The sequence below is a fragment of the Carlito syrichta genome, unplaced genomic scaffold (assembly GCF_000164805.1).
Source record: "Carlito syrichta isolate Samal-C Ts95f unplaced genomic scaffold, Tarsius_syrichta-2.0.1 Scaffold149530, whole genome shotgun sequence".
Classification (NCBI taxonomy): domain Eukaryota; kingdom Metazoa; phylum Chordata; class Mammalia; order Primates; family Tarsiidae; genus Carlito; species Carlito syrichta.
Window position 1 is genome coordinate 103,096 of NW_007093626.1, and position 20,151 is coordinate 123,246.

Consider the following 20,151-nt stretch of genomic DNA (forward strand, 5'->3'; position numbering starts at 1 on the left):
GGTGACCGGGAGCGGCCACTGTATTCCAGTCTGAGCGACAGAGTGAGACTCCAATTAAAAAAAAAAAAACAAAAACAAAAACAACAACAACAAAAAATGCTTCAAAATACGTGAATGAAAATTGACAGAACCGAAAGAAGAAATAGAAACTCCGCAATTGTAGTAGCAGATGTAAACGTTCTTCTTAAATTAATTGATACAACAGTATACAAAGAGTCTGATACTATCAATCAACTATACTTTATTGGCATTTGTAGAACACCAAACAAACACTGTAGAATTCACACCATTTTCATGTGTACATTGAGTGATCACCAATGGTCATAAAATTCTAGGTAATAGTCATAAAATTAAGAAAGTGAAATAAAAAGGAATGTTCTTTGACGACAATAAAATAAACCAAAAATCAACATCAGAAAGACATCAGGAAAATTCTAAATCATGTCAATATTAAACAATACACTTCTAAATAATGCGAGATTCAAAAGAAAAATCACAGAGAAATTTTAGATTGTTTTGAGCATAATGTAAATAAATACCCAACATATGAAAATTTGTGAGATGAAGGTAAAAGAGTGTTTAACATAAAACTTGTAGACTTTGATACTAATATTAAAAGCATAAGAAAAGCCTCAAGTCAATGATAATGTTTTCATATTAATAAGTTATGAAATTAAAAGTTAAACCCAAAATATGCAAAAGAGCAAGACAAATTAATGAAATAGAACACAAAACAGCACAGAAAATAACTGAAACCAATTTTTAAAGTCAATTTAACTATTAACAAGCTTCTATTCAGTTGAATCAAGGTATCACCATAAATCTTGCAGATATTTAAAAGAATAATTATAGACTATCATAAACAACTTTAGGTAGTACAAACTCTTTAAAATACAGAAGTTGCCAGAAGAAACCTGAGACGAAATTAAACACCGTTATAGCCCTGTATTTAATTTTTTTTAAATAAACTTGTTACTAAAACTTTTCACTAAAGAAAATTGTATATCATAATGCTTATCTAATTTTTAAAGAATTAACACCAATCCTACAGCCATATGAAACAGAGGAACAGGAAACACTTCTCAATTCTTTTTATGAGTCCTACATTACCCTGATAATAATACAGACAAAAATACTAAATAACCAAACTACCAAACAAAATACTCTCTCTCTCTCTCTCTCTCTCTCTCTCTCTCTCTCTCTCTCTCTCTCTCTCTCTCTCTCTCTTTTGGTTGGAGTCTCACTCCGTCGCCCAGACTGGAGTGCAGTGGCCACTCTAGGCCGAACCGCTGGGCTCCACTCTAGGCCACTGCAGCCTCGAACCACCGGGCTCCTTTACAGGCGCGCGCTACCAGCCCGGCTGATTTTTGATTTATCGTAGAGATGAGGTCTCGCCAAGTTGCCCAGGCGGGTCTCGAACCCGCGGGCTCAGGCAATCCACTCACCTCCTCCCAAAGCTCGGGATTACAGGCTGAGCCACCCAGCCCAGCTTATGAAAATTCTTAAGAAAATTTTAACAAATTGAATCGACCTTCTTATCAAAAGGATAGTACCAAATCCATATGGAATATACCTCAAAAATATTAGGTTGGTTTACAATTCCAAAAATGAATATCATTCACATAAAAATATTTATGATAAAAATATGAAACTTTCAACAGATAAAAGAAAAAAACATTTGACATAAATCAAAACACATTCAAAATTAAAACACTCATTATAATGCCACATTCTTTCAATCACTGAGAAGAATCAATTGCTATATGGAATCAGGTAGGATAGGTTCTTTAAATTTGTTATTTTTCAAAGTTGTTTTGGTTATTTTAAACTTCCTGCATTTCTAAATACATTTTAATATATCACCTTCTCAATGTTAACTGAAAAGTCTGCTGAAACTTTTTATTGGATTGCAATGAATCTATATGTTGACTTTGGAAAAATTGTCATCTTAATTTATATCCTTTCAATTCATGGACATGATGCATCACTTTATTTATTTAGGTATTTTAAAATTTTTGTTAGCAATGTTTTTAGTTTTCACTGAACAGGTATTGACATATTTTGCTAGATTTGTCCCTAAGGAGTTCATGCTTTGGAGGCTATTGTAAATAATATTTTATTAAATATCAATTCTACTGCCTATTTTTCGAGGTAGAGAAATACAGACTATCTCTATACATTGACCTTGTATTCTACAATCTTGCAAACTCACTTATTATTTATAGTAGTTTTTGTTTTAAGACTCCTTATTCCTATGTATAAGATTATTTCATAGTCAAATAAAGTTTACTCCTTCCTTTTCAATATGTATTCCTGCTATTTCTAAAAACATTAGAGTAAATTTGCATTACTATTACAGAATAAAATTATGTATTCTTTACATTTAATATAAAAGACACCATAATGTCACCACTAAACATAAGTACCATGTCTCTGGATCAGTGGCAATCAAAGTTTGTTTTATTATAGCCCCAAATGACACATATTTGCTATTACAATATAATGCACATATACACAGGCATACATAATCAAGAAAAAATGTTCACACAATAGTTAATATAAAATGTGTAAGACTGTGATATTTTATATCATACTGAATTATATAATATTTTATTTTAAACGACTGCTCAAAAGCCATTAAACTATTTGCTGCTGAGTCACAACTTACTATTCAAAAAGTAAATTATTATGAAGTACAAGTATTGTAAATTTCTCCCAGACCTGTCCTCCCAGAAACAAGATAAATTAATACAGTGAAGATAAAAGCTGGAAAATGTATTTGCTCACTTTTTCAACAAATATCTGTTGAACACTCAGTGTATTCATTTCCTACAGCAGCTGTGACAAAATACCACAAATTGGGTGACCTAAACCAGAAATGTATTTTTTTACAGTTCTAGAGGGCAGAAACATAAAATCCAGGTGTTGCTGGGCACAGCGGCTCAAATCTGTAATCCCAGCACTTTGGGAGGCTGAGGTTGGAGGATTGCCTGAGTCCAGGGTTTAGAGACCAGTTTGGGCAACTTGGTAAGACCTCGTCTCTACAATAAATCAAAAAATTTGCTGGGCATGGTGATATGCATCTGTAGTTTCAGCTACTTGGAAGGCTGAAGTGGAAGGATCACCTGAGCCAGTAGATCGAAGCTGCGATGGCCATGAGCATACCACTACACACCAGCTTGGGCAACAGAGTGAGACTCCAACTCAAACACACACACACACACACACACACACACACACACACACACACACACACACACACAGAAAAATCCAACTGTCAACACTTGGAGACGGAAGACTAGGAAATCATTGCTCTTTGCTTTAATCACTTTTTAGTGACTCCTAGCAAAAGCCTTCTTGTTAGTCTAATAAGCAACCAAGAAAATTTAGCAAAAGTGTTACTTGGACACCATTTCAATGAGTATTTAACCAGGAAAGATTTTTGTAATTATGACTGCAAAATTAAAGTAGAGTGGCTAGACAGAATAGGAAAAATACAAGTTCACTTATCTGAACGGTCAAATTAGACCAAGTGTTGGATGGGCACAATATCTTAGTCAGTTATAGACAGTATATCTTAACCAACAAACATTTAGTCCTCAGAGTTCTCGTGGCTAGGAAGTCCAAGATCAAGATATCCAGTGTCTTTCTGGTCTGCAGACATTTTCTCATTGTATCCTCACATGAACCACAGCAGAGAGAGAGGGAGAGGTAGAAAAGAGGGAAGGGGAGAAAGAGAGTGGGAGAGAGAGCAGGGAAGGGGAGAGAGACAGAGAAGAGAGGGGGAGAAAGAGGAGAGGGAAGGAGAAGAGGAGGAGGAGAAGGAGAAAGAGGAGGAGGAGGAGGAGGAAGAAGAGGAGGAGGAGGAGGAGGAGAAGGAGGAGGCGGCGGCGGCACTAAATTCCATTCTTGTGAGTTCCATTTTCATGATCTAATTATCTTCTAAACTTTATTTTAACTTCTAATTATCTTCTGACTTTCTAATACCATCACATTGGGCATTAGAATTTCAACATAAAAAGTGTGGGAGATACTGTCAGTACATACGCAAGAATTCAATGGAGCAATCACAACTGTTTGTGAAGTATATACGGGCTAAAGGTAAATGAGGAATATGATGATCACAGACAGACTGCAGTTTGTTGTTGTTGTTGTTGTTTTAGCTGAGTGTAGTGGTGTGTGCCTGTAGTCCCAGCTACTTGAGACGCTGAGATGGAAGGACCGCCTAAGCCTAGAGGTTAAGACAGAGGTGAGCCATGATTTAGCCACTGTACTCTAGCCTGAGAGACAGAGTGAGACCCTGCTTCAAAAATATAATAATGACAGCAACAATAAGCCCCAACTCCTAGTCTAGACTTAGTCAAAATAAGAGGCATAATGTTAACCTTTTATTGCTCTCCATTTTTAGTCATATTTGTAGATTCTACAGATTTTCATATGAGAAGAGTAATATTTTCTCCATATTCAGATGTCTTCATTTTTTATCAATCATTGAAATTTGCTGTGGCTAGTAACCAAAATTTTTATTTGATTTGACTGTGATTTTTTTAATGTTTCTGAATTATAATCAGCATGACCTCTGCCTCTTATTAATATTTTATAGAAGGCCATTAAGTTTCCTGCTCAGAGACAAAGTATTACTTCATGTAGCCTCCAGATTTTCTGACTTTAGTGATATCTTCTAGTGTTTTTCTAGTTGTTCTGATCTGATTATATTATTGTATATGAAATATTTCGGGCAATGATAATGCTATCTTTGAGAACTGCACTTCTATCACTATTAATAAGAACTCAAAAATCATCATACTTCTTAAAGGCATTTTGTGAAAATGTCACACCTGTTTTCACTCATGATGCTCTCTTTCTCATCACTGTCTTAAACCCTTAAGGAAACATTTAACAAAACTTCTCATAGGTAAGATTTTTGTCATGGGCAAATAGTTAAATAGATGCCAAGTTTTCCAAAGCCAGTGCTTGTTGATGTTTGCTCCCTGGCTGGCAAAAGAACTTTTTGCACAAATGCTAAGAGATTTGTTGGCTCCACTATGCACTATAATTCACCCTGTTATGGAGGAAAACAGCTGTTTTGTGATCATGTTCTGGACATTTGCCATACTGGCATACTGAGTTAAAAATCCCAACTTGCCTCTCAGCACTGCAATTCAGTCTCTAGGCTATTGGAAAGTGAATGGAGAAGAGAATCTTTGGACATTCTCTTTTACTTCAGTGACTTTGATTCTCCTCTTTAACTTACATCATGTTTAATTATTTATCAATGGTTAAATTTGTAGCAATACAGAGTGATAAAAATTTTCCTCAAAATGTGTTGTCTCCAAATCAAGATATTTAAAGATAACCACAGCCATTATAAGTGAATCCCCTTTACTGCAATTAGTGGTGGCATATAACTCCACTGGCTCATGAAGATATTTTTCTCTTAAATAATGTACATAGCTCTTTGGTTGATGTCAGCAGTTCATTTGTATGCAATTTGAAGTCAATAAGAAACCCTCAATACTAATTATCACATATTTGTAATCTACCCAAATACAGACTGCTGCAGGAGAACATCATTGGTAATACCTTTACCTCTACAAATGTAAAAACCAATAAAATAAAACTACATTTAAACTTTTTTAATCTGAAAGGGTTTAACATTAAGTCCACATGACACTTGAGAATTTTGCATAGTTATTCACCAGAACAACATAAGTACACATTTTGAAACAATTCCCATGGTATAGTCTATTTGATGTTCAGATACTGCCTCATATTTTCTTAATGATGTTACATGCATTTAAGAAGAAAGAATATCATGAAATACATTGGGAAGAATAAAAAATTACTTTCTTGCATGGAGATGCATCAATTTCCAGGTTCCTATGGATACAGTTACTATACTGTTGTGAGAGTTCACTAATTTAACCATTACACCATGGAACAATCCACTAATAACTCACTAAGGATCATTAAACTTAATTTAAGGCAGTTAGTGGTTGATCAAAAAGACAAAACCATTAATTCCATCTCCAAATGGATTCATTGGGCATGCAGATTTTCAAATTCGTTGACCAGATGAGGAAGACATGTATATGCATACGCATTTTAATCATTTAGGATACATAATGGCCATTCCATTTAAAGAACACAGTTTTCATTCTGCTTTTAGACTCAAAGCCTGGATTTGTTTTTAGGAGGATAATATTATCAACACTTAATCAATAAATCATGATCCGTTTAAGACTATCTGTAAATTTTAAGAGCATAAATCACTCCCCCAAACTTTCTGATTGCTTTCCAATATGGACAAAGAAACAACCCAATTTCTTGGAAACTATGAAGAATCATTTCTCCCCCCAGAAAATTGAGGTAGAAATCATAGTACTGAATATTGGTAATGCAAAAATAGTGAAAGGGCCTTCTTACAGTAGCCAGGAGACACCAGCCAGGCAAAGAAGATTGGAGGAGATCACCACTAACCAGACACCAGAGTCAGTTGCGTAGATGCCATATAGTTGGAGGGATATAAGTATTTCCTTCTGTATGTGCACAGCAACCAATTCCAGATACATATTCTAAATCCTATTTCCAACACTTGGAGAAGAGTAGTATCAAGGAAGACATGGGTATAAATCTGAAACAATGTCATTGATTGATGAAAATAACTTGGGCTGATTGGTGAAGGTAACTTGGGCATGGGTGAGACACAGTTCAAGAGTTATTAATTTTTAAATAATCTCCAGAAAATTTGTTTTGATTACATTTATTTTAGGAGACATTTTCTTTCTCTCAAAGTCTGCTTCATGTAAACATGATAAATAGTAAAAGAACAAATTATTTCATGGAGAAATCTGTATGTATCAAATTAATTAATGAAACAAAGACAAAATAAATATTTTGTGTTATGAAAACATCAGCAAGAATAGTTCTAATTGCATAATATAAGGTGGAAATTTTGCTTGTTTGATAAGCATTGTCCCTTGAATTATCTAGCTTCCTTGAAAGTTTCCTTCCTTTGTGCCCTTACCTAAAATCATGTCATTCTAAAAGAGGACTCTAAAATATATTAGTGTCTAACATAAAATACCCACTGCTAAGGCAAAAAAAATGGGGGTGGGGGAAAGGGAGTTTGCACTTCTTCGGTTCCTAAATGAGCCAATGCTTGAGAAATAAAATGTGTTTATTTTATACAAAACTATTCACAACCAAATTATCCCAAAGTACTTTGCAATGTAATTAGTAGGAGACTAGTATGAGAGTATGCAGGCAAACATAGGACCCATTAAGACACACAGCAATAGTTCACATAATGCTTTGGACATAAGAACCTGTTTTATTGAGAATGAGGATGTTAGTTCAATTATAGAGTAATTTAACAGAATAATTGGAATTCCTTTGAGTCTGGTAAGTTTTACAGATCATCAAAATGATGAGCTAGCTCTATTTTTTTAATTTCTGAAAATGTCCAAGTATGAAGTAAAACATAAATTTTCCCCTCAGATAATTTATTTACAACAAATGACTGCTATTTAATTGATTTATAATGAAAAGCTTTATTTGATTCTTTCCAAAAAATATGTCTTTAGAATTGGTAAAGAGGTATTATTTCATGAATTCTTTTATTTGCCTTCCTCATTTGACAAAGGTTTTACTTGTATTTCCCTGAGCTTTGATTTTTAAAAAAAATCAACTAGAAATCCTGTCCTCTCTTCTTAGGGTATTTAATCCCTACTCTTCCTTTATATAGATCTAACCTCTTTCATGAAAAATTCACCAAGTGAATTACCCATTTTCTTGATCTGACATCACATTTCTTGTATTTATCACTTGTCCTTAGCTCAGGTTATTATTGGTTGTCATTTATATTTTGAGAGTAAGAACCATGAGGATATCAATAATGTTTACCATTTCATTGTATTCACAATATTTGGGCAAGGAAGTGACATAATTTGGTACATGGTTTCCAAAGCCTATGCAGATACTGATCTGGAGAATGCATTGGCAAAAGCAGATGGTAGATATTTTACTCTTATCAAGTAAATCATTACAACATGATGGAGCAATTAACAAACGGTGAAGCTTCTGGCTTCTACTGTATCACCAGTTCAAGGTTTCTTTCTCACAAACCCATGTTCCAAATTCCTTTGGCAAAGAAGTCCTCTTTAGACACCATTTCACACATAAATAACCACTTACGGGTGAATGTGGTACCATCACTGCTGTCCTCAACTTTTAACCACTTTGAGTGTCAAAGGCATTTGAGGGGTTAACTCAGCAGCTGGCACATCATTTCTTGCCTTTCTCTGGTTCTCATGTTGCCGCATGGACGGCCCCCAACTGGCCCTTCTTTCTTCACAGGAAAAAGGGAAATATTCAACAGGGAAGAATGGATTAATGAATTTAAAAAGTCATTTGGATTTTTAACTAACATGCATCATAAAGTATTCAAGATCCTTTCTTCTAAAACCTATTCTTTTCTTCTCACACAATTGTTGAATGTGCACGCAGTCCCTTGTTTGATTATTTATGAAACAAAGGTCATCAAAATAACAGTTTCTGTTAATCAGAGGTATGCTTCATCAGTTTGGATTATTTTGCTACTTTTTTTTTTTTTTTTTTTTTTTACCTTGGGCAGTGCTCACTTTGGCGGTCTCTTTAGCCATGAGGCTTTTCTTAGTAACAGGTTTCACAGCCTATTATCAGTAAAACTAGATAGGTGCCAACTGCAGTCTGTAAGACAGAGCTTAGTTTCATGTCTGTGGTTGCAGCCTGCACTTCATTAGCCTGTCTTAATCACTACGAAACACTGTCCCAGGCCATAAGTCAATCTCTCATATGTCAAGGCTGAGTCCAGTTGCCTGGGATGAACTCTCATATCCTGGCCACCAAAGAAATGGAAGTTACATGATACTCTAGTATCAGATGGGGCCCTCTTGTTTACCAGTGGCAGAAAACCAACCCAAACAAGTGTATTCAGAAAGAACTTTATTAACTCATATACAGAACTGTTCTGGTTAAGGCTTGCCTTGTTCCTGGGACTCATATGATGCCACCAGAACCTGATTTCTCTCAAGCACTTAGCTCCGTGTTTTTTGTCTTTGTTCATCGTGGATAGACATCTTTTCATGGTACCAAGCTAGATGCAACAGCTTTAGCTCTATATTCTTTCCACTTAAGTTCTATAGTCCCAGTGGATATCCAATTACAACTCATTAGCTCTGAGGGTATCAGGTGCACCTCCTTGAAACAACTCCTGTGACCAAGAGAACTGTAATACCTAACTCCAGAAATTGGAAAAAAGCAACAGTCATCAAATCAGCAAAGGCTTAAAGTAGCATAAGGGAGGTTCATGAAGTAAGTGGGGGTCCTATTTGGGAAGGAAAGGAGGATTATATAGAAAATGGCAAAAATGGTATGACTACACCACAAGCAAGACAACTTCTTTCTTATCCCACTAGAGTTTTGCTGCAGTATCAATGACATTCTTTGACATAATATTCAAAATAAAATTTGTATAAATATTATGTAGAAAATATTGTCCTAACAGTCTAATCCTACAGATTTCCATACTATTTTAAAAAATTGCATGCACATATTTATATGTATGATGTGTTCTAAATATATATAAATATAATATATATGATTATCATATGTGTCCTAAATATGTATGTACATACAATTAAAGTATGTATACATATTCATATTACTATATGAATATTTTAATCGCATATATATACTTATTCAGGATACATTATGAGCCATTAATGGTATTTTGTCAGTTTTCTAAGCTCTGGAAGTCTCTTTTTATGACCCCTGCCTTTTAGAATGGGCAGAATAGAATCTCTGTTTGATTACAGTTTTATGGTATTCTAAGTGGTGTTAAATTTTCATAATATTTAAGAATATAAAAATATTTATTCCAACTTAATTATTTTATGTATTCCTTCCAAATATTTATTAGGCAATTGTTTTGAACCTGACACTGCATTAGATACTAGGGATATAATGTACTGTAAAGATGGAACCTCTGCTCTAATGAAATTTAAACAGGATGATGATATGACTAGATTTGCTTTTGAAAAGATCACACCCATTCATTCTAGAGAAGAGACTGTAGAAATGCCAGGATCATATACAGGGAGACAAGTTAGGTGGCTACTACAATAGTGCAGGAGAGGAATGAACCCATGTTTAACTTGAGTAGGAATTGGTGAGATGAAGTAAAGTGGCAAACACAGAAAGAAAATCTGAATATTAATTATGGATGTTTTACCGAGGATAAGAATTAAGGTTGAGCCGGGCTCGGTGGCTTAGCCTGTAATCCCACGCCTTTGGGAGGCTGAGGTGAGTGGACTGCCTGAGCCCGCAGGTTCGAGACCCACCTGGGCAGCGAGACCTCATCTCTACAATAAATCAAAAAATCAGCCAGGCGTGGTAGCACATGCCTGTAATTCTGGCTACTCGGAAGACTGAGGCGGAAGGATCGCCGGAGCCCAGCAAGTCGAGGCTGCGGTGGCCGGGAGCGGCCACTGCACTCCAGTCTGGGCGACAGAGGGAGACTCCAACTCAAAAAAAAAAAAAAAAAAAAAGAATTAAGGTGAAATATAATAGGACATTAATATTGCCTTTTGTATATTAAATATGAAAAAAAGAATGATTGGTTCCCTTGATCTCTAACAAGGAACATTGAAGAAGATCGGTTTTGAGAGACACCAAACATTTTTATTTCTCTTCTGATTTTAATAGTACGTCCTGCATTTGGGGACCTATATATTATTTCCAATCATAATTTGTTTTTAATTTTTTATTTTATTTTAAATATGTGGGGTACAATTCAAGGTTAGGTATACAAATGTTTATTATACAGGTACCCTTGTTGATGAGGTGTGTCCCCCTCCCCTGGCAGTTTCCCACTACTGCCAGTCCCTTTCTTATAGTATTATGATAATTGTTCAAGGTTCGCTTATGAGTGAGAACATGTGGTACTCAGTTCTTTGTTTCTGTTATAGATCACTTGTATTATAGACTCTAAATTCATCCAAGTTGCTGCAAAGTTCATAATTTTGCCCTTCTTTATGGCTATGTAATATTCCATCATGTCTATGTAGCACATTTTTTTAATCCAGTTCTCTTTTGATGAGCAGCATGTTGGTTCCATGTTTTTGCAGTTGTGAATAATGCTGCAATACACATGCGTGTGTGGCTATCTTTTTCATAAAGTGATTTGAGTTCCTCTGAGTATATTCCCTGTAGGGGAATTGCAACGTTGTTTGGAAGGTCGACCCAATCATAATTTCTATTGCTTCCTTCAGTGAGAGATCACATCTTAAGAGTTTTATCCTTATTTCAGGGCCACCATGTTTAAATCTTAGTAGTATTTATTGTGCTCAACTCACTTTTGTGAACTGACTGACCAAATGAACAAATAAGAAAATAAAGGGTTGTATGTTGCAGTGTCTGTAAATATACCATCACATTGTATTTCATTTTGTTCTCCATTGCCTTCTCTAGGACTTATCATCAATTTATTCCTTTCAGAGTAGAACTTTTAATCAGACTGGATGGGGCAAGGAATTATATTGGTAAATTTCTTCTTCTTAAGTGAATAGAGAAACAACCACATGCAATCTTTTTTTCTTGTGTCAATATGGGAACGTCTTGGTCAAAAAAGTTAATTCCAACCTTTAATGTTCCCTTTTCTTCCTCTATCCCCAGGATACATTTTCCATGTTCTGGAATTTACATTTTGTCTTGAGGTTGGTTACTTGAGAGTCTTTGTTCTCTGCCTCTGAACTCTCCAAAGCACCTATTTTCTAAACATCCGTTTTACTATATATAAATAACTTATAAATGACCATGCTTTAACATTGGATTGTAAATTATCTCTTATTATGTTATTTACCTTTCCCTGAATTTTTCATATTTGAGTAATAATTATTTATTTGAATTTCAAGACTACTTTGGTCTTCTTGATGGTCTAATCACATTCCTTACGCCATCTTGACTATGGTAAGAATTTGCTTGGTTGTTAGGCTTCCTGTTAGTTGTTGTATTAATTTCTTAGATGGTTCTTATTCTTTCAGAGGTAAATGGTCAGCTTTTAGAATGTGCATAAAGAATATATTCTCTCTAACAATATTCATCCCACTATTTTTACTTTATCCTAATGTTCTTCCTGTGTTGGAGTTACTTCAAATCAAAAAATGATTTCAACTCTCTCATAAATCTCCCATATATATATCTTCAGAGAAAATGGTTCCTGAAGCACACCCTCAGGGTTATTTTTTAATCTTCTGATCTTGTAATCACTAGAGCTCAAATAGTTCCCACGTTACTCTATAACCTTTAGACAAGCATTGATTTATTTTCTGAGTTTCATCTTGCCAGACCTCTCATTTTAAACACCTCTTCAAAAATGCAGTCCATGTCACCTTAACACTGGCGTTTTCCTTGATACATGTCCTATTGTTAACTGAATACATGTCAGGAGCTTTGCAAACATACACAGGGCACTTTCCATGCTAATCATTTAAATTGATCCTAAAATGATTTTCTCCTTAAGATCACCTTAGTTAAATAGCACTCTATTCCTGGTCTAAAAGAATTGCAATGTTTTCTAATGGAATCTCTCAATGCCCCAGTGTTTCTCAGTCCTGGTTCAGCATTATATCACTTGAAATTAGTTTAAAAACTATGCATGGTGCACCTTAACCCCAGAGATTCTGAATTTAATTGACCAGGAGTGGTGCCTAGACATTGGTGATACTAATAATCAGTCAGCTTTGTGAAATGCTGCACTAGTCAATAGTCTAAATATGTTTTGTTGTGTGTGTTACATTTTTAACAAAACAAGAATCTAAAGAACTAAGTTTTTATCCTTTATGACTCTGTCAGTAATTATCCTATAAATTTTGGCACATTATTTCATCTCTCTGAGTCTCAGCTTTTTCACCTATAAAATGCAATATTTGAATGTAATTTTTAATCCTTTATTAGGCCAAAACATTGTTATTACCTACTCAGTTCCAGGAATATTAACTTCTAAGTTGCAGTAAAACTGATATAAATTTGTCAGTGATGATGGTTGATGGTTTTTAAAGAAGTGGCTGTCTCCTTGCTGTACTACCCAGAGAGGAGTCCATACAGTGTTGTTCTGGATTCCTGTTGTAACTTGAAGGGAATCTTTCACAACGTCCGGAGTCCTTGATGTCCTGCAAATGAAGGAGGAAGATGTTCTCAAGTTTCTTGCAGTAGGAACCCACTTGCGTGTCACCAACTTGACTTTCAAATGGAAGAGTACATCTATTAAACAAAAGAGTGGTGGCATCTACGTCATAAATCTGAAGAGGACCCGGGAGAAACTTCTGCTGGTAGTTCATGCCATTATTGCCATTGAAACCCTGCTGATGTCAGTGTCATATCCCCCAGGAATGCTGTCCGGCAGGCTGTTCTGTTCTGAAGTTTGCTACTGCCACAGGAGCCACTACCGTTGTTAGCTGCTTCACTCCCGGAACCTTCACCAGTCGGATCCAGGCTGCATTCCGGAAGCCCCGTCTGCTGGTGGTTACTGATCCCAGGACCGAACACCAGCCTCTCACAGAGGCATCTTATGTTAACCTACCCACCGTTGCTCTGTGCAACACAGGCTCTCCTCTGTGCTATGAGAACATTGCCATCTGGTGCAACAACAAGGGAGCTCACTCAGTGGGGGTGACATGGTGGATGCTGGCTTGGGAAGTTCTGCATGTGCATGGTACCATTTCCCATAAACACCTGTGAGAGGTTATGCCTGACCTCTACTCTGCCAGAGATCCCAAAGAGATGGAAAAGGAAGAGCAGACTGCTGCTGAAAAAACTGTGACCAAGGGGGAAGTTCAAGATAAAGGGACTACTCCAGCTCCTAAATTTACTGCTACTTAATCTGAGGTTAAAACTGGTCTGAAGGTGTTTAGACACCTTCTGTGCCAGTTCAGCAGCTGAACTCGGAAGACTGGTCTGAAGCTCCCACTGCTCGGGCCAGAAAATGGGTAGGGACAACCACTGAGAGGTCTTACGCTGTTCTTCCACAGGCTCTGAAGTAACATGGAAATAAGGTTGATGGAAAATAAACATCCGTTTTTCTAAAAATAAGAACAAGTGGCTTTCATGCCTGGAAATGTATTTTAATTCTTAGGGAAATATATATTTTAGTTCAACAAAAACTTTATTTACTATTATTCCAAGCATTCTCTAATTTCACCTTTCCACCTCGAGTTAATTGCTTAATCAAGTAATTAAATTATCATATTGCTCTGAAGAATTTTTATAGATGGAGGTCAGAGTTGATTTTTTATACTTTAACCATCATAAAGTCTCACCATATTTGGGAAGGATGAAGTGAATAAAAACAAGATTTCATTTACTTATAAAAATAAATAATAGGAGAGAAACTATGGCTCAGGAGGTCAAGCAAGTGGTGATGACATTGAGAGCAAGATGAGGAACTACATCAGCCTGTCTATTTCTGGTCCAGGGAAAGCTTCAGGTATGATTACCCAGATCCTTAAAATCAGGTCATTGGTAACTAACAGTCCATCATAGAAGATGATATCTTGCCCAAGAAATGATTATCCAGATTTGGTGGACCTTCTGCATATGCATGACCTACCCTGTTTCTTTATATGTACTCATAAAAAAAAGGAAGAGAAGTATTCACATTTTCATTACCCCAGTTTTCAGGAACTTTATTGTCATTTTGATTTATAGGTCATCTCTTAATCTCATAGTATTTCCAACAACCACTCAGCTTTCACTTACACTTTTAATATCATCCAATGCAAGCAATGTCTTGCCTTTTTTTCCCCGTTTGCCTTTCTCTGTTATACTATTTTCCCCTAACAGATAGCATGGCCCTCTGAGGCTTATTGCATAAAAGCAATTCAAGCTACCTGATTCATAAATTATGAAGCAGGTTGTATCTGTGTACAGATATTTGGACCTTATTGATTTGGATTAGTTGTCTATTATGAGCCTCAGTAACCCTCCTCCACCCTGTCTAGCTTTATTATTTAACTTTTTGAATTCAGCTTGGGGTCTGATTGTCATTTGGAGTAAAAGAAAATTAGCAATTTGGGGCGATCCTATATTGTATTCACTCTGCAGAGCAGACAGAATATATTTTTAGGCACTGCATGTTTATAACCTAATTTTACCTCATTACTTTACAGAGGTGACCTTGTTCTAATACCTTCGGCACCTGATGTTATAAAAGTGAAATTCTTTTCAAACCTGCTCTGTTAATGTGCTCCTGCTCAGAAACAAATGCAAGATAACATTAACATTCCTGCCACAAAATACCTGCTAATTTGCTTGCAGTGAAGATAGAAAGCTTTTCATTACATATCACAAACTTCATTTATGTAGAATGAATCACCAGGCTTGCTGAAAAGCCAATGAGTATCTAATCTCTAATGCTGCCTTCAGCTCTAACTTCAATCCTCCCAGTCCAACTCATCTTTTATCAGCTACTCAGTCTTTCTTTCTTTTTTAAAAATTTTCATCTTGTTACAAAATTGTGTTGTTCATCTGTCAAAACACCTTTGATTTATGTTTTTTTTTTAATATTACAGTTTCAGAGAAGAAAACACCTACACACACACACACACACACACACACACACACACACACACACACATATTTTCTTATTAAGGTCAGAATGAAATCTATGCAACAGAAAATGAGCAACTTTGTTTCAAGCAAATGAAGACATTATTAAGTTTACAAAAATTGCATTTCAAATCTGAAATGCTGCTTGATATGCGTCTCCCTATGTCAAATTTCTCTTGGAAATAGTCTTCAGAGGACTGTGAAGATTTATATGCCTTCTCCAGGCATAAGTGAAAAATAAAAAGAAAGAAGCTTGCAATGCCTTGGTTTGTTCTAAATCTTATTAATACAATGGAATTTCACTTATGTTTATCCTATTAAAGTCATACCCTTACCACATATTGTCACTGATGGAGGCCTCAGCTAGTCTCCTAGAACTTTCCTGAATATTAACCCTGGAGAGCTATTTGGCATCAATCTTGGATCATTTTCACGGAGAAAAAAAAAAAATCTGTGCCTTATGTATCATATTTAACTATAAACTTTCAATTTTTAATGGACATTTTTACTTATTAGAAGTAAAATTTCCCTCAAATTTTGGATGCTCAGAAGACTTGATAGCATACTTCCTTAAGAATTAACTCTTTTGCACTGGAAGAATTAGGTAGCAAGCAAAATTGAACTTAAATTATAATCGTAAAGGGAAAAGCTAATAAAAGTCAGGCAAAGAACATGTGTATAGAAGATTGGACATATTCTATTTGTTTTGTCTTGGCGGCATAATATGTAAATTTAACAAACTATCTTTTTTTCTTTTAAACACCAGAGACATTCATTCTTACCAACAGGCTAACAAGGAGGTATTTCCTTCCTGCAAGCAGTAGAGCCTGAGGTGATTACACCCAATTTGTTGTATCCTAGGCCCTAATAGATCTTCATAGCATCCCGGTGAAAAACACAAGTAAAAAGGAACTCCAGGGAGAATGGCTAGTCTCATTTGTCTACAGAAAAAAAGCACACACTTTCTATAGTGTGATTGTTCTGTGGAATTAAAACTTAACTAAGAGCAGAAAAAACAGGTCACTAGAGCTGGTTCTAGCAAGTGACATTCAAATCACCAATACCAAAGGTATTAGGATTCTAATTCAGATCTTCTCCAGAAGTTTCCCATCTCAAATACCTTTGCTAGCCCAGAACTCATAAATGTGTACAAACATTGTGTAAGAAGAATATATTTAATATAAAAGTTTCCTGTTTCTTCATTGTCAGTTCCTACTATTGAAAGCAATTTATGCCTCATTTTTTTCTATATCTGCATTCGACTTTAAGATCCCAAATTTCCTAAAGGTTAAAAGTTATTTATTGAATATTATCAGTTTATTAGAAAAGAAAACAAAAAACTTATGAATCCTCAATTTTCTTGATATCTTGATTTCCCTCTTACTGCCATCGTATATTTACGTACCTAAATAAATAATACTTAAATGCATTTGATACTGACAACAGGTTTACTCTAAAACAATCTATGAATTATTCTCTTCTACTTTATTCATAGGGATTTTAAAAATTATTGTAAATTGGACAAACACAGTGACATAAAGGCTCTGGTATTAAAAAAAAAAAAAAAAAGACCTTTCTGTGCAGTAATAGTAGGACTGCACATTCGTAGAACTTTCTGGAAGAAAAATTGGTGCAGTGATAACCTTAATGGATGATTGAAAAAAGAAAATGTATACCATGGAATACTACTCAGCCTTAACAAAAGAATCAAATTATGTCTTTTGCAGCAATATGAATGGAACGGAAGTCCATTTTCTTAAATAAAAGATTTAGAAATAGAAAATCAAATACTGCATATTCTCGCTTAAAACTAGAACTAAATAATATGTACACATTGACATATAGAGTATACTAATACACTGAAAACTCAGAAAGGTGAGAGGGTGGGAGGGGTTTCGGGATGAGAATTTACCAAATAAGTACAAAATATACTACTCGGATGATGGTTACACTAAAAGCCCAGACTTCATCACTACAAATAATTTTTGTGATGCAAGTGCAAAATAATATCATCAACTTCATCTTAATAAGTAGTCCCAAGTGTGATAGGCAGAATCATGCCCTCCAAAGATATTCTTAGTGTCCTAATCCCTGGAACCTGTGAATATGTTACACCCGCATGACAAAGGGAGTTTTGCAGGTATGAGTAAGTTACAGAGTCCAGTAGAGAAATTATCGGATTATCTGTGTGGATCTAATATAATTTTAAGGATCTTTCATTGTAAAAAATAAAGGTAGAAGAGGAGATCAGCAAGATGAGACATGAGACTCTATCCTCCCATGCTAGCTCTCAAAATGCAGAAGAGGGACCGTGAGCCAAAGAATGCAGGTGACTTCTAGAGGTTAGAGAAGATATAAAAACAGATTCTCCTCTAGATACTCCATGAAGGAATGCTGCACTTCTGATACATTGATTTTAGCATAGTGATACCTGTGTGGAAAGTATAACTTGTAGAAATGTAGAATAGGTTGATTTAAGTCTCTAAATTTGTAGTAATTTATCAAAGTAGGCACTAAGACTTGTGGTGTCAGACTGAAATAGTTCCTACAAACTCAGTCTCCAAGAGTGAAAGATAGACCAGGAAACACAAGGGAGAGTGTAGGGCATGACAAAATTCAGGGTGGTTCTCAACCTAAGTTAGAAGAGAACAGAAAGCAGACATGAAGCATAATTGATCTATTTCTCACCCATTATTTAGCATCTGTTGTATTCATAATAGAATGCTGGAAGTTTTAGGAAACACAAGAAAGGTAAACTCAATGCATCTTCTTAAGTGTAGAATCCATGTCAAGAAGGACAGTGGCAATATAGGACAGCAGTATGCAAATCTCATAATAGTAGAAGTATGAGCATAATTTAAGTAGTATAAACTATGATTTCTCTGAGTCCACAGATGAGAGAATTTTGCAAAAGAATAGTAGTGAGGATGAGAATGTTAAAAGGTTAAAAGATAACAAGGATTAAAGCCAGTGTAAGAGTAAGGCATGGTAAAATGTAGAGTGAATAGAAAGAGTCGTATTCCCCACTTCCCACTGCAAACAGAATTTTCAGTGTTGAACTTTTTGTACATATTGAACTCTCATGAAAGATTTCTTTTGTAAAATGATGCAAAGTCTTTTCAAAAAATGTGGCAACCACATATCAGTAATCAATAGGAAACAAGTGAATAAATTTAAGCTTGGAAATTCCATACTTTGCTAGGAACATAAAGGGCAAAACTGAGACACCAATTACAAAAAGCCAGGTAAACAATTAATGGAGAAGAAGTTAAAAAGACAAATTTGATAGATTTAAAAAATAGAAATGGTAGAATTTTATCATGATGATGATGATGATGATTATTATTATTATTGAGTTGGAGTCTCCCTCAGTCGCCCAGACTGGAGAGCAGTGACCGCTCCCGGCAACCGCAGCCTTGACCTGCTGGGCTCCGGCGATCCTTCCAGTAGCTGGAACTACAGGCTCGCGTTACCACGCCCAGCTAATTTTTTGATTTATTGTAGAGATGAGGTCTCACCTGCCCAGGCGGGTCTCGAACCTGCGGGCTCAGGCAATCCACTCACCTCAGCCTCCCAAAGCATTGGGATTACAGCATCATGATTATTTAAGAGAAAGAAATAGAATGAATCAAAGATTCCTGTCTTGTAAGACAAATGGACCATTCTGCCATTCTTCACAGAATTACAGGAATTTATTGTTCATTCAACCTAGAGTAGCAAAACTGGGCTGAATATGTTAATTAATTTAATCCTTATAACAACCTTAGAACGCATCTTGTAATATTATTACAGGTTGACTGATGAGGAAACTAAAGCTAAGTAATTTTCCTAGGTCATTCAATTAGTTATTGACAGGGCCAGGATTCAAATTCCAGCAATGTGACTTGGGGCCCATGGTATTATTTTGTGCTGCAGAGGATGGACTAGTTATTTGAAGAAAGATAACGACTTTCATTTTGGACTTTTTGGACTTTCATTCTGTTTCATTTGAAGCAAATGAAACAGAATAACTCTGTGTTACACTTTACTATCATTATGGAGTAATCTCAGAACATTGCTGCTGTGTAGAACAAAGTTGACCCTGACAAAAGATAAAATCCAGATACCACTAAGTTTCTGTTTGAGTCAATAGGACATCTTGACTTCTGCTGAATGTGCTGAGAACGGTAATATTATTTCATTACCACTAAACTATAGCCCTTCATAAAGAAATTAGAAAGAGAACTACTTCCCTAGAGGCAATAATGTCATATGGCTGTTAAAAAAATATAGTCTTAACATCAAATCTGAACATACTTATGGAAGTCTTGTCATACACACCAAGTATAAATACCATGGAGCAAATGGAACAATAAATAAATTCCTATAAAAGAAAATTATCTAATTATACATTACTTGGCTTTATAATAAAAAATAAAAGTCATTTAAAAAATTGTATTTGACTTTTTTAAAAACTTAGGTAAATTCTTCCTAAGGGTTTAGTTACTGAACTACCGTTCATAACAA

General features: G+C 35.4%; 1 pseudogene; it reads left to right on the forward strand.

Annotated features, from left to right (window-relative positions):
• The window catches only part of LOC103251934, a 114,537-nt pseudogene extending 100,456 nt beyond the window's left edge, over positions 1 to 14,081 (forward strand).
• Positions 14,082 to 20,151: the final 6,070 nt, after the last annotated feature.